The following is a 16,062-nucleotide window of genomic DNA, read 5'->3' as shown; positions in this document are numbered from 1 at the left end:
ATTAGCAATCATGGTATTGCTATGAATAGTCCCCTATGGGGACTATTCAAGTGTAAAAAAAAATGTAAAAAAATGTAAAAGTAAAAGTAAAAAAAAAGTGAAAAATCCCCTCCCCCAATAAAAAAGTAAAACGTCCGTTTTTTCCTATTTTACCCCCAAAAAGCGTAAAAAACATTTTTTATAGACATATTTGGTATCGCCGCGTGCGTAAATGTCCGAACTATTAAAATAAAATGTTAATGATCCCGTACGGTGAACGGCGTGAACGAAAAAATTTTTAAAAAGTCCAAAATTCCTACTTTTTTAATACATTTTATTAAAAAAAAAATTATAAAAAATGTATTAAAAGTTTTTTATATACAAATGTGGTATCAAAAAAAAGTACAGATCATGGCGCATAAAATGAGCCCCCATACCGCCGCTTATACTGAAAAATAAAAAAGTTATAGGTCATCAAAATAAAGGGATTATAAACGTACTAATTTGGTTAAAAAGTTTGTGATTTTTTTTAAGCGCAATAATAATATAAAAGTATATAATAATGGGTATCATTTTAATCGTATTGACCCTCAGAATAAAGAACACATGTCATTTTTACCAGAAATTGTACGGCGTGAAAACAAAACCTTCCAAAATTAGCAAAATTGCGTTTTTCGTTTTAATTTCCCCACAAAAATAGTGTTTTTTGGTTGCGCCATACATTTTATGATATAATGAGTGATGTCATTACAAAGGACAACTGGTCACGCAAAAAATAAGCCCTCATACTAGTCTGTGGATGAAAATATAAAAGAGTTATGATTTTTAGAAGGCGAGGAGGAAAAAATGAAAACGTAAAAATTAAATTGTCTGAGTCCTTAAGGCCAAAATGGGCTGAGTCCTTAAGGGGTTAAATAATAAATTGTATAGCGCTCCCCCTTAATCTAATCAGTCTAGTGCAGTGGTCTCAAACTGTGGCCCTCCAGATGTTGCATGCTGGGAGTTGAAGTCTTGCAACATCTGGAGGGCCACAGTTAGAAGCCACTGGTCTAATGCATCCAATCAGGTGAGAACCCGTTGTCCCAGGACTGGATCCAGAAATCAGGACTTACGTAATGAATTGTAATAGAAAACAATGCAGCCAATTTCATCTTGAAGTAATAATAACCCCAAGTGTGTACGAATAAAACAAAAACCATTATAACTATTTCTTCCTTGTCATTCGGTCTCTCTCCAAATTAATGGAACATTACGTCGAAGTTGAAGTTTCCTAGATTTGTTTTCCAAGAAACATAAAACAAATGAGAATCTTAATTTCCAGGTTATTAGCGGAAAGTTCTACCCAACAAATGATCACCCGGCCGGATATTTTCCACCTATGAGAACATTCTTCGGTGGCCATATTTGCTTACAGAAATATCTTGTATTTTTGGGTTACATTGTGGCTATTTGTAGTCATTTGATTATGACCAGTGCAATTCTTATACACGTTATGTATTATAGAAATAACCTTTCCTCTACAAACTATCTATCATCTATCTATCTATCTATCTATCTAATATCTATCTATCTATCTCATATCTATCTATCTCATATCTATCTCATATCTATCTCATATCTATCTCATATCTATCTATCTATCTCATATCTATCTATCTATCTATCTCATATCTATCTATATCTATCTATCTCATATCTATCTATCTATCTAGCAAAAAGAGATCTTGTCCACAGCACCAATTCCAAAAAAGTGAAAATTTTATTCCATAACAGGTGTCAATACAGCAGCGACGTTTCAGTCAGCTCAACCTGACCTTTCTCAAGCAGCTTGAGAAAGGTCAGGTTGAGCTGACTGAAACGTCGCTGCTGTATTGACACCTGTTATGGAATAAAATTTTCACTTTTTTGGAATTGGTGCTGTGGACAAGATCTCTTTTTGCTGTTTAAACAATTTGGTCCTCTAACCAAGGATCCAGGATCTGCGAGCCCCTCCATACGGATATTTTTTAATTGGATGTGCTGTTCTTCTATCTTCTTCTGTATCTATCTATCTATCTATCTATCTATCTATCTATCTCATATCTATCTATCTATCTATCTCATATCTATCTCATATCTATCTCATATCTATCTCATATCTATCTATCTATCTATCTATCTCATATCTATCTATCTATCTATCTCATATCTATCTCATATCTATCTATCTATCTCATATCTATCTATCTATCTATCTATCTCATATCTATCTCATATCTATCTATCTCATATCTATCTATCTATCTATCTATCTCATATCTATCTATCTATCTATCTCATATCTATCTCATATCTATCTATCTATCTCATATCTATCTATCTATCTCATATCTATCTCATATCTATCTATCTATCTTATATCTATCTATCTCATATCTATATATCTCATATCTATCTATCTATCTCATATCTATCTCATATCTATCTATCTATCTTATATCTATCTATCTCATATCTATATATCTCATATCTATCTATATATCTCATATCTATCTAGCTTTCTCATATGTATCTTTCTCATGTCAATCTTTGGAAACAGGGTGTGATGAGGGCAGATGGAATTACCCTAGGGGCAGATGGCATTATCCCATTGTGTTTGTGACGCCAGGGTGTGGTTTATCCTTAATACAACCTGAAGGTATACAGCTGTATCCTGGGCTAGGTGCGGGGGCAATAATGACTCCGACCCCAAGTTACGGATAACGGTAGCTTTACTGAGGTTAGACAGATGGTAAAGTCTATACAGTTCAGCCAGAGCCCACAGAGATGACCAGTGACTCAGGGCTTGCTAGGACTTATAGTAGGACTGGACAATTTAATTCAGGCCACGCTGACATGACAGTTGCTGACAGACTGACTGTGACTGACGACTGACAAAGCTATGACTGTAACTTACTTGCAATTGACTGTGGCTGCAGACTGGACTTTGAGGCCTCCAATGACTCTGGACACACACACTAGGCACGACTTGACCTCAGAAAAGATTTGTAAGGAAAGAAAGAGAGCTAGCTCCACCCAGGGCTTATATGGGGAGACTAGCAGGGAGCCCATAGGTCACCCCTGGGATCACCTGGTTACTGGTACCTCCTGGGTAACAATCACATGGTACACTTCTTAAAGTGACAACACATTATATATTATAATACATAGCAAAACATATATACAGGGGGGGAAACAAGCACAAGGGGCCCAGGGGACAGTGAAGGGAGGCTGCCGGACAGGGCAGCAAAGGTACGGGGTAACACCTCCTGTACTGGGCCACCACAAATCTATCTATCTCATATCTATCTATCTATCTATCTATCTATCTCATATCTATTTATCTCAAATCTATCTACCTGTCTGTCTGTCTATCTTTTCATCTATCTATCTCATATCTATCTCATATCTATCTATCATCTATCTATCTATCTCATATCTATCTATCTATCTATCTATCTATCTATCTATCTCATATCTATCTATCTCATATCTATATATTTAACTCATATATATCTATCTCATATCTATTTATCTTTCTATCTCATCTATCTATCTCATATCTATCTATATATCTAACTCCTTTCTATCTATCTATCTCATATCTATCTGATACCTATCTATCTAACTCATATCTATCTATCTCATATCTATATATCTAACTCATATCTATCTATCTCATATCTATCGATCTAACTCATATCTATCTACCTGTCTGTCTATCTGTATCTATCTATCTATCTATCTATCCATTCCAATGTTTTCCAACCAGGGTGCCTCCTGGTTAGAAAATACTGATCTAACCAGACACATTTGCTGGTTATAACAAGTCCTGTTGGTCTTGTAACGAAATCCATCTTGGTTGTCATCAAGTATAGTCAAGAAACAGCTGGATACATTGTATCCCCAAGTGGGGTGGGTGTGGGTTTATTATCGTATTGTATATTTTAGGTGGAGTTCCTCTTTAAGAGTCCATTGTCGATGGTTTAACCTCTTGAGTGCAGGGTTGCGGCCATTATTTGTCCTGTGCTGTACACAAGCTTGGTCTTGATACGTCTGAGAGACGTCTGGACAGCTGCGGCAGCCACAACATTCTGGTCTCCCCACCGCCTTTCTCAGCTGTTCGGAGTCTTCAGAGAACAGAAGGTGGAGCTCTGTCACACAGCTGCTGCTACAAGGAGAAAAAAAAAAGTCACCCCGGCTGCCTTTCCACTCTCAGCTATTGAATGATTCGAGGAAGGAATGGGAAAAAACATACCTGGTGGCAGCCAGAGACGTCTGCAAGTCATTGCTAAGACACCTGTAAGGGATTAGAGCCGGTTCCTTTTAGACATAGTATCCTGCATACTTCAGCTACAGCAACACATTGTTTCATGGACACCGTCCTGGTATCATAAAGTCCTACAGAAATGTTATCTAGGGATCCAGACATCAGTTAAGGTCGCCGCGAGCTGCCTGCCATCTACCCTGCTGTACGCCGTGTCCTGGAACGCCTATATCAGCCATTATTCCTCCAAGTCGGGGAGAATTAAGGAGAGACCAACTGAAGAGAGACAGGCACTGGGTTTTAGGAGACAGACCACGAAAGAGGATGTCTGCTCCTACACCGGGTCTGTCCAATGTTTTTCAAGATAAACTTGATTTTAAAACAATCCTACCGTTCGGTGTATACAACCTATCCTACCTGTGTGTCTTCTCGGTTACAGATTATGAATCAATTTTTGGGATTATGTATTAAATGGGCACTGTCAGATACAAAAACTTTTGATATGTTGTAAAGCATGTGTAACGATCCGGACAGGTAACTGAAGGTGGATCCACTGGACCAGAGGAGTGATGACGTGGGCCGTACCCAGGGAACGGAATCTAAGGAGCTACTGGTCTTCACCAGGGCCCGCCGCAAAGCGGGATGGTCTTGTTGCGGCAGGTAGCCCCCAGGTCGTTCCACCAGATAGCGACTCGACTCCTCTGGTTGCTGAGATATGCGCGGTATAGGAGGAACAGGCAGAAGCGTAGTCAGACGTAGCGAAGGTCAGGGCAGGCGGCACAGGATCAGAAGCGGTAGTCACTAGCAACAGGTCAAGGCAGGCAGCACAGGTTCAGAGGCGGAGGTCACAGGCAAGGGTTGGCAACAGGCAGGGAACACTATAATGATATGGAACGCTTTCTCTCGGCACGAGGCACAAAGATCCGTGAGGGCCAGGCACCAATCAATGGTGCGCTGGCCCTTTAAATTTCATGAAGCCGACCCACGCGTGCCCTAAGGAGCGGGTGCCGCGCGTGCCGGGAGGCAGAGGCAGTGTATGAGGACGGGGCCGCGGGTAAGTGGACATGGGATGCGGCGTGTGTGCGGGGACCGGCCGCCACACTAACCGCATCCTGCACTCCCGGTCAGCGTGTCTGACCGGGACGCGCAGGGACACCGTGGACCAGGGCAGAGACGATCCAGAGGAGGAGACCGGAGCGCTCACTGTTACAGCATGTATAGCCAATATGTTTTGCAATTGCTTTCATTAGAAAATTTTCAGTATTTCATACAGAAAAAGCCAGTCAAACAACTTCTGACCCCCCCCCCCCCCCCCCGCCTGCTTGGACACATACCAGTCCTGCTGTGTCCATCCATCATCATGTATGTCATGGACACACTTCTTTGATTGACAGCTGTGAGTGCAGGGCTCAGAGCTGGAGAAAAAATCCTCCCACTGTCAGCTTGTGTCCGGCTACTGTCAGTGAGGACAAGCTCTGGAAGTGGTAGTTTTGCTAATGCTAGGGGAGATGTGAGCAGACAGCATACTGAGTGAGGGGGCGGAGACCTGCACAGTGAGGCCACGCCCCCTCCCTTTAGGAGGAATTCAGACTAAAGAGCTAAATTTAAAGTGTAATAAGAAATATATAAAGGTGCTAGACACATAAAAATTTGATGTAAATGGTCAGGATTAGGTACCGAGTGATATATAAAAAAAAAATGTTTTTTTGTTGGATGTGATGGGTACGCTTTAAATGGGAGAACACTTGGGACGACTGATGTGGAAAAGGACTTAGGAGTCTTAGTTAACAGTAAATTTAGCTGTAGTGACCAGTGTCGGGCAGCTGCTGCCAAGGCTAATAAAATCAATAGGGGCATAGATGCCCACGACAAGGAAATAATTCTACCGCTGTACAAATCACTAGTCAGACCACACATAGAATACTGTGTACAGTACTTGTCAGACCACACATAGAATACTGTGTACAGTACTGGTCAGACCACACATAGAATACTGTGTACAGTACTTGTCAGACCACACATAGAATACTGTGTACAGTACTTGTCAGACCACACATAGAATACTGTGTACAGTACTGGTCAGACCACACATAGAATACTGTGTACAGTACTTGTCAGACCACACATAGAATACTGTGTACAGTACTGGTCAGACCACATATAGAATACTGTGTACAGTACTGGTCAGACCACACATAGAATACTGTGTACAGTACTGGTCAGACCACACATGGAATACTGTGTACAGTACTGGTCAGACCACATATAGAATACTGTGTACAGTACTGATCAGACCACACATAGAATACTGTGTACAGTACTGGTCAGACCACATATAGAATACTGTGTACAGTACTGGTCAGACCACACATAGAATACTGTGTACAGTACTGGTCAGACCACATATAGAATACTGTGTACAGTACTGGTCAGACCACACATGGAATACTGTGTACAGTACTGGTCAGACCACACATAGAATTCTGTGTACAGTACTGGTCAGACCACACATAGAATACTGTGTACAGTACTGGTCAGACCACACATAGAATACTGTGTATAGTACTGGTCAGACCACACATAAAATACTGTGTACAGTACTGGTCAGACCACACATAGAATACTGTGTACAGTACTGGTCAGACCACACATAGAATACTGTGTACAGTACTGGTCAGACCACACATAGAATACTGTGTACAGTACTGGTCAGACCACACATAGAATACTGTGTACAGTACTGGGCACCAGGGTACAAGAAAGATATAGTGGAGCTGGAGAGGGTTCAAAGACGGGCAACCAAAGTAATACGGGGAATGGGAGGACTACAGTACCCAGAAAGATTATCAGAGTTGGGGTTATTTAGATTAGAAAAAAAGAAGGCTTGGGGGAGACCTAATAACTATGTATAAATATATCAGGGGCCATACAGAGATCTCTCCCATGATCTATTTATACCCAGGACTGTATCTATAACAAGGGGGCATCCTCTACGTCTAGAGGAAAGAAGGTTTCTACACCAGCACAGACTGGGGTTCTTTACTGTAAGAGCAGTGAGACTGTGGAATTCTCTGCCAGAGGAGGTGGTCATGGCGAACTCTGTATAAGAATTTCAAAGGGGCCTGGATGCATTTTTGGAGAATAATAGCATTACAGGTTATGTATATTAGATTTATAGGGACAGAACGTTGATCCAGGGATTTATTCTGAGGTGATATTTGCAGTCGGGAAGGAATTTTTACCTCTAGTATGAGGGTTTTTTGCCTTCCTCTGGATCAACTCAGTAGGGACTCATTAGGGTTATAGGTTGAACTTGATGGACTCTGGTCTTTTTTCAACCTTATGAACTATGTTACTATGTTACTAGTCTGATCTTGCAATCATCTGTTAAAGGGGTACTCCACCCCTAGACAAAGGATAAGGGTGAAGATGTCTGATCGCAGGGGTCCCGCCGCTGGGGACCCCTGCAATCTCTGCTGCAGCACCCCAGGCATCCGGTCCACGGAGCAAACTTCGCTCTGTGCCGGATGGCTGGCGATGCGGGGGCGGACACTCATGACATCACAGTCACACCCCTCTCATGACGTCAGGGCCATGCCCCCTCAACGCAAGTCTATGGGAGGGGGCTTGACGGCCATCACACCCCCTCCCATAGACTTGCGTTGAGGGGGCGTGGCCGTGACATCATGAGTGGGGCGTGACCATGACATCAGGAGCCTCCGGCGCTGAACCTGACACTCTAAACAAATGCCGGGTGCAGCACGGAGATTGCGGGGGTCCCCAATGCCGGGACCCCCCGCGATCAGACATGTTATCCCCTATCCTTTGGATAAGGGATAAGATGTCTAGGGGCAGAGTACCCCTTTAAGGTCCTTGTACCTGGCCAACAGGGGGGTGATAGTGAGCACCAATCGCTGTAATCGGTGCTCGATTACTGAGCCTTTACACAACTTCATTAATCTTCAACTTCATCGGTGAAGTGCGGCCGATAATGATTTTTAATGGCCGCACAAAAGATACAATCGGCCGACAGAGGAGCATTTGCTTGTCACAAGATCAGCGGCCTTTTTGCACAGGCCAGTTATTGGGAACAGGTGTCCCTAGGAACGTTCATTTGCCCAAATATCGGCCTATGCTTTTAGTAATTTCCATGAGACCCCTCTTTTACTGTTAAAAAGAAGAGGTTATGAAGAAGAGGGGTCACAGGAAATGGAGTTTTGTAAATTCAAAGTATTGGCAAATTTGCCAATTTTTTTTCTTATTGCTACAAACTATTGATTGCAAAAGTGTAAAATGTCAATAAGACTTCTCCTGTGCTGCACATTTGCCATGGAGCTCCCTTCTCTGAAACATAAGGCTGACATAAGGCTCCTAGCATTCAGTTTGAAAACGTGGCCTTTGAAACCCATTTCTTCAAAAGCCCATACACAGAGGGGTAACTAGAAGGAGGGGAGAGGAGGTGGAGCCCCTGGTCTACTTACATGATGGGGCCCACTCACTGTGCACAAGGACTGAGGAGCCCCCGATGGTGGAACAAGGAGCCATGACACTTTAGACTTCAACACGGGCCGGGAAGATGCATTGACGTCACATGCAGTGCTGACCATAGGCCAAGAGAGGACAGTCCTCTTAGCGGACTGGGCGATATGGAGATGTCAGGAGAAAGAGACAAAAAAAAAAAACATTTGAGGACAGCGCCTCGTGTAATTCTGCGGGTCCAAGTGTCTGTCTGTGAGGGTCTGTGATGGGACTCTCACCTGGATAAAACCTTGAGGGTACTTGGGGTCCGACCAGTGCCAAGTGCAATTGGCTGGTATAGGAATATGCAGAGAAGAGAGGATAAAAAGGACTTTGTCTACTAGGCGCTATCTCCAAATGGTGAATAAAAGATGAGGAGGTCCCTCTTTCTTCAATAAGAACTTGTTTATTGAATAAAACAAAATAAAATAATGGATTACATCAAAGCAAGTCGCGTTTCGGGTGTTGTACCACCCTTCCTCAGTTGCAGATGAAATCTGCAACTGAAAAAGGGTGGTACAACACCCGAAACATGTCTTTCTTTGATGTAATCCGTTATTTTATTTTGTTTTATTCAATAAACAAGTTCTTATTGAAGAAAGAGGAACCTCCTCATCTTTTATTCACCATTTGGTGATAGCGCCTAGTGGAGACAGTCCTTTTGGAAGACTTAACAATAAAGACCATTTTAATACTGTAAGAAGGTGAAAGGGATAGTAGTGGACGGTCGATATGTGTCACCAAGGCTCCTGGCCTTGGTAAAGTAAGAGCCAGTATCTATTCAGTGTCTGTGCCGCAATGAAGACTGACACTGTGGCCGTAGTATGACTGGAAGGCCAATCCGGGACGGCTCTTACTGGGAATGGTCAAGTGTAAGGTGGGGGCCATTTCCCACAATCCAGGCCGTCTTTTGTAGGCCGTAAAGCTAGGCTGCCTCACCAGCTGAGGGGGATTTTGCTAGTTGCAGTTCACACTGCCAGAGAGAGCTGAGTTTAAAGATCTTCCCTGAGAGGTTGGAAGCTGGTCAGCAGACTGCCTGGCGGCTTGGAAAAGACTTGCTTGATGCCGTATGGCATGGACTCAGGTGTGAACAAACACCTAAGGAATACAGGTGGACTTTTGTTACGTTTTCCTTTGTTCTGCATTTAAAGACTGTTTGCTATTTGCCAAGTGTGAATAAAACACTGATCTTTGAGTTGAAAGTACTGTTTCCATGCCTCTATACTGCAACCGCACCTGTCTGCAAGAGCGAATCATCACAATACCTAAAAAGTATATGTAGGGGCAAAAAATAAGAAAGATTCCCATGAGGAAAGGAAACAGATAAAACTAAAGAAGAGAAAAGAAGAAAAAGGCCATCGCGTCTGACACTAGATCAACAAGATCCCAGGGTGGCCCACTCCTGATAAGAATCCCTCCGGGACAATACGAATCAAATTGCTCCAATTGCTTATAAACACAGGTAGAAAGGTATTCTATAATCCGGATCTCCCCAATTTGTTCCTCGAGGGCTATAGTCTCAGGTATCTCGGTACGCTTCCACCACAAAGCTATCAAGCATTTGGCTGGTGTAAGTAGATATAAGGTCAAACCTTTTAGGCAGGGCATTGAGGAGATACACTATTTGGTCTAAGGCAGTGTTCTCAAACTGTGGCCCTCCAGATGTTGCAAAACTTCAAAAATATAAAATTTTTTAACCAATGTATATTGCAAATATACATATAATGGTATGATCTACATTATATGAAATGTTTTTGTTAACAACAGGTACGCTTTAAAGGGGTACTCCGGTGGAAAACAATTTATTTTAAATCAACTGGTTCCAGAAAGTTTTAAACTGATTTGCAAATCTTAACCCTTCCAGTACTTATCAGCTGCTGTATACTACAGAGAAAGTTCTTTTCTTTTTGAATTTCCTTTCTGTCTGTCCACAGTGCTCTCTGCTGACACCTCTGTCCATGTCAGAAACTGTCCAGAGCAGGAGAGGTTTGCTATGGGGATTTGCTCCTACTCTGGACAGTTCCTGAAATGGACAGAGGTGTCAGCAGAGAGCACTGTGGACAGACAGAAAGGAAATTCAAAAAGAAAAGAACTTTCTCTGTAGTATACAGCAGCTGATAAGTACTGGAAGGATTGAGATTTTTTTAATAGAATTAATTTACAAATCTGTATAACTTTCTGGCACTAGTTGATTTAAAATATTTTTTTTTCCCACCGGAGTACCCCTTTAAGGAATTGTATGGTAGAAGGTAGTTGGGCTGTAGCTGAAGCAAAGTCTTATATCCCTCAATGTCATGTTTCCTTGCCTAAAAAGTCTGAAGCATTCCTATGTTCCAAGTAATGTCCTGTACAAGAATGAGGAGGGAACTGGAAGAGATCTCAGACGACTCAATGACTTGTCTGGTGACTTTATGTGCTGACAATGATAACAGAAGTATTGTACAGGACTGGACATATCATTAACTAATGCAGTGTTTCCCAAGCAGGGTGCCTCCAGCTGTTGCAAAACTACAACTCCCAGCATGCCCGGACAGCCGTTGGCTGTCTGGGCATGCTGGGAGTTGTAGTTTTGCAACAGCTGGAGGCACCCTGCTTGGGAAACACTGAACTAATGTGAGGGTAGAAGAGGAAACATTATAGAAACTCAAAACCGAAGTCTAGACCTCCAAAAATGTATAATGTCGTGTAAAACCTTTTTGATTGAAAACTTTCCGTCCTCATAATTATTGACCATTTCGATTACGGCCATAATAAAGGGGAACCAGTTTATGGCCACAAAATCATTTCCAGTGAGGACTCATACATGATGGTAAATGCAGTGAGAAGATGACCGCCGGTCACAGGTGACCTGTCCTCCCTCTTCTTATACAGGATCCTCAAACCACTTGCTGACTGCAATGAATTTGTGGGGTCAGACTGGACATTTTTGTACAGTATTTGGTGGTTTCGAGTACATTGAGTGGTTGAAGGAACTTGTTTCTCCTGTACTTTCTCCAATCACGTTAGATATGTTTGATGGTACAAGTATTCAACTACTACTATACCGCCCCCTATATACAAGAATATAACTACTACTATACCGCCCCCTATGTACAAGAATAGAACTACTATAATACCGCCCCTATATACAAGAATATTGCTAGTGATACTGACTCCCATGTTTAAGAATATAACTGCTATAATACTGCTTCTATGCACAAGAATATAACTAATATAATACTGCTCCTATATACAAGAATATATCTACTATAATACTGCTCCTATATACAAGAATATAACTTCTATAATACTGCTCCTATATACAAGAATATAACTACTATAACACTGCCCTCTATATACCAGAATACAACTACTATAATACTGTCCTCTATATACAAGAATATAACTACTATAATACTGCTCCTATATACAAGAATATAACTACTATAATACTGCTCCTATGTACAAGAATATAATTACCATAATACTGCTCCTATGTACAAGAATATATCTACTAGAATACTGCTCCTATGTACATGAATAAAACTTCAAAACTACTATAATACTGCCCCATATATACAAGAATATAACTGCTATAATACCGCCCCCTATGTACAAGAATATTGCTAGTGATACTGACTCCTATGTTTAAGAATATAACTGCTATAATACTGTCTCCTATGCACAAGATTATAACTACTATAATACTGTCTCCTATGTACAAGAATATAACTGCTATAATACTGTCTCCTATGTACAAGAATATAACTACTATAATATTGCCTGCTATGTGCAAGAATATAAGTAGTATAATACTGCTCCTATATACAAGAATATAACTACTATAATACTGCTCCTATATCCAAGAATATAACTACTATAATACTGCCTCCTATGTACAAAAATATAACTACTATAATACTGCCTCCTATGTACAAAAATATAACTACTATAATACTGCTCCTATATACAAGAATATTACTACTATAATACTGCTCATATATACAAGAATATAACTACTATAATACTGCTCCCATGTACAAGAATATAACTACTATAATACTGCTCATATGTACAAGAATATAACTACTATAATACTGCTCCTATGTACTAGAATATAACTCCTTTAATACTGTCTCCTATGTACAAGAATATAACTACTATAATACTACTCCTATATACAAGAATATAACTATTATAATACTGCTCCTATACACAAGAATATAACTACTATAATACTGCTCCTATGTACAAGAATATAACTACTATAATACTGCTCCTATATACAAGAATATAACTACGATAATACTGCTCCTATGTAAAAGAATATAACTCCTATAATACTGTCTCATATATACAATAATATAACTACTATAATACTGCTCCTATGTACAAGAATATAACTACTATAATACTGTCTCCTATATACAAGAATATAACTACTATAATACTGCTCCTATATACAAGAATATAACTACTATAATACTGCTCCTATATACAAGAATATAACTACTATAATACTGCTCCTATATACAAGAATATAACTACTATAATACTGCTCCTATATACAAGAATATAACTACTATAATACTGCCTTCTATATACAAGAATATAACTACTATAATACTGCCTCCTATATACAAGAATATAACTACTATAATACTGCTCCTATATACAAGAATATAACTACTATAATACTGCTCCTATATACAAGAATATAACTACTATAATACTGCTCCTATATACAAGAATATAACTACTATAATACTGCCTCCTATATACAAGAATATAACTACTATAATACTGCTCCTATATACAAGAATATAACTACTATAATACTGCTCCTATATACAAGAATATAATTACTATAATACTGTCTCCTATATACAAGAATATAACTACTATAATACTGTCTCCTATGTACAAGAATATAACTACTATAGTGTCCCAGAGCCAGGGGCTTGGTCGGGCAGCAGTGGAGCTGCCTGGCCATTGGGTCGTCCCCCCTGTGAGCTTGGTGTCTCAGAGGCAGTGGTCACCAGTGTTAGGTTAGGGACCCACTCTGACTAGGTGGCCTTGACGTGGCGAGTGGGCTTGTACTTTTTGATCAAAATGTAAAATAACAACCTGTTAGTTTTTCAAATTATGAAGAAGAAGAAGCAAGTAGATCATAATTCAAATGGTGGATGTGCGGCTGTGTTTCTCTATTCTGTTGTATAATTACTATAATACTGCCCCTATGTACAATAATATAACTTCTATAATACTGCCCCTATGTACAGTGATATAACTACTATAATACTGCCCCTATGTACAATAATATAACTACTATAATACTGCCCCTATGTACAATAATATAACTTCTATAATACTGCCCCTATGTACAGTGATATAACTACTATAATACTGCCCCTATGTACAATAATATAACTACTATAATACTGCCCCTATGTACAATAATATAACTACTATAATACTGCCCCTATGTACAATAATATAACTGGTATCATATCAGTGAGAATCACTCTCACACTTCCCTTAAGAGCAGAACATATTAGGAGACTTCTAGCCTGAGCTTCTGAGAATGCTGTAGAGCAGAACAGGCAGCTGGCCGCGCAGAAGACAAGAAGATGAGACAACTGTCCCCGGGGGATGGAGAGCGCAAAACGCTATGACAGTGAGATGAAGTACATTGCTAGCATACGTGAAGTATACCGTACTGGGGGCGCTAGCATATATGCTGAAAACATACCAGCACAACATTCCATACAGCGCACTACATTTATTTATGATATACACAGTGATTCACATGTAGCATGTATAAAATGTGTGAATTCGGGTAGAAAAACAGACATGGTGCACATCTACAATCTTGTATAATGATCTGATTGCTTCTCAGCATAATATCAAAAACTAACAGGTTGTTAGTATACATTTTTGATCAAAAAGTACAAGCCCACTCGCCACGTCAAGGCCACCTATTTAGAGTGGGTCCCTAACGTCCCTAGCATAAAATGGCGCAGCACCGAGCGGCGACCACCACCGCCGCGACACCAATGCCCACAGGGGGGAACGACCCACCGGCAGAGCGGCCCCAATGCCACTCAAACCTGTCTATGGGCCGCACCCCCCCGCAGACACGGCGCCACGGCAGTAACGGACACCGCACAGCACCACACCAGTGTGAACAAGGTGTAATGGCTCACTTACCATGCTCTCCCAGTCAGACTGGGAGGCTGCTAGGAAAGAAATGACCCATGTGTAGCTAACATGTGTATAAAATGTGTGTATACCTACAGTATAGAGGAGACAAGAGGGAGGGTACACAGCAGAGGATGACTGGGTGCTGTATGGCGATGTAAGATGGACACAGTATGACGCTGTCATTTCAGCATAGTATGTGAGCATTGTTTATCATTATGATGTTTGGTATCATTTATGGTGTTTGTGTAGTCTATAATACCGATGTTCGCGCTCTTTTTGATGCTGGTGTTTTGGGTCTGTATGGCGATATTATTTTGGCATTAGGTTACTGCTGTTTTTACATTTACGGTGCTTTTATTCAGCCATTTTAATGTAGTTATTTAGGTGCGATGTGCTATTTATTCAACTTATTGCAGTTATTTAGGCAATGTATGGTGCTGTTATTTAGATACCGTAGGTGCTGTTGTTTGGAGAAGTTATTTGGTCTATGCCTGGCACTATCATTTAGCATTATGGTATTATTTGGGCATTATTTGGCAATATTATTTTACTAACAGTATGGCGCTATAATTTGACTGACATTATGGTTTTATTATTTTGCTGACAGTATGGAGCTATTATTTTGCTGACAGTATGGCGCTATTATTTTGCTGACAGTATGGCGCTATTATTTTGCTGACAGTATGGCGCTATTATTTTGCTGACAGTATGGCGCTATTTTGCTGACAGTATGGCGCTATTTTGCTGACAGTATGGCGCTATTATTTTGCTGACAGTATGATGCTGTTATTTTGTTGAGAGTTTAGCACTATCATTTTGCTGACCATATGGTGCTGTTACTTTGCTGTCAGTTTGGTGCCGTTATTTTGTCATGTGTATAAACTAAACATCATGAGTCTAACATGTATGACTTTTCTATGTCACATTGCCACCTCTGCATATACTGTCACATTAAGGAAGTGCAAGGGTTAACATTCTGCTCTCTATTGCCACCACTGGTGGATTACACATGTAAGGATATACCAGGCTGTCGAGGCATGCTGGGAGTTGTAGTTTTGAAACAGCTGGAGGCACCCTGGTTGGGAAACAGTGCTGTA

General features: G+C 40.6%; 1 long non-coding RNA gene across 1 annotated transcript in view; it reads right to left on the bottom strand.

Moving 5' to 3' along the window:
• Nucleotides 1-3,927: 3,927 nt before the first annotated feature.
• LOC130290762 (uncharacterized) overlaps nt 3,928-16,062 on the bottom strand; it is a 30,074-nt gene continuing 17,939 nt past the window's right edge. The window contains exon 3 of the long non-coding RNA XR_008847687.1: nt 3,928-4,168. This is a non-coding gene — a long non-coding RNA (uncharacterized LOC130290762). The remainder of the gene's footprint in view (nt 4,169-16,062) is intronic.

This window comes from Hyla sarda, chromosome 9 (assembly GCF_029499605.1).
Source record: "Hyla sarda isolate aHylSar1 chromosome 9, aHylSar1.hap1, whole genome shotgun sequence".
Classification (NCBI taxonomy): Eukaryota; Metazoa; Chordata; class Amphibia; order Anura; family Hylidae; genus Hyla; species Hyla sarda.
The sequence above is the reverse complement of the archived record's forward strand: the minus strand, read 5'-3'. Positions and strand labels throughout refer to the sequence as shown.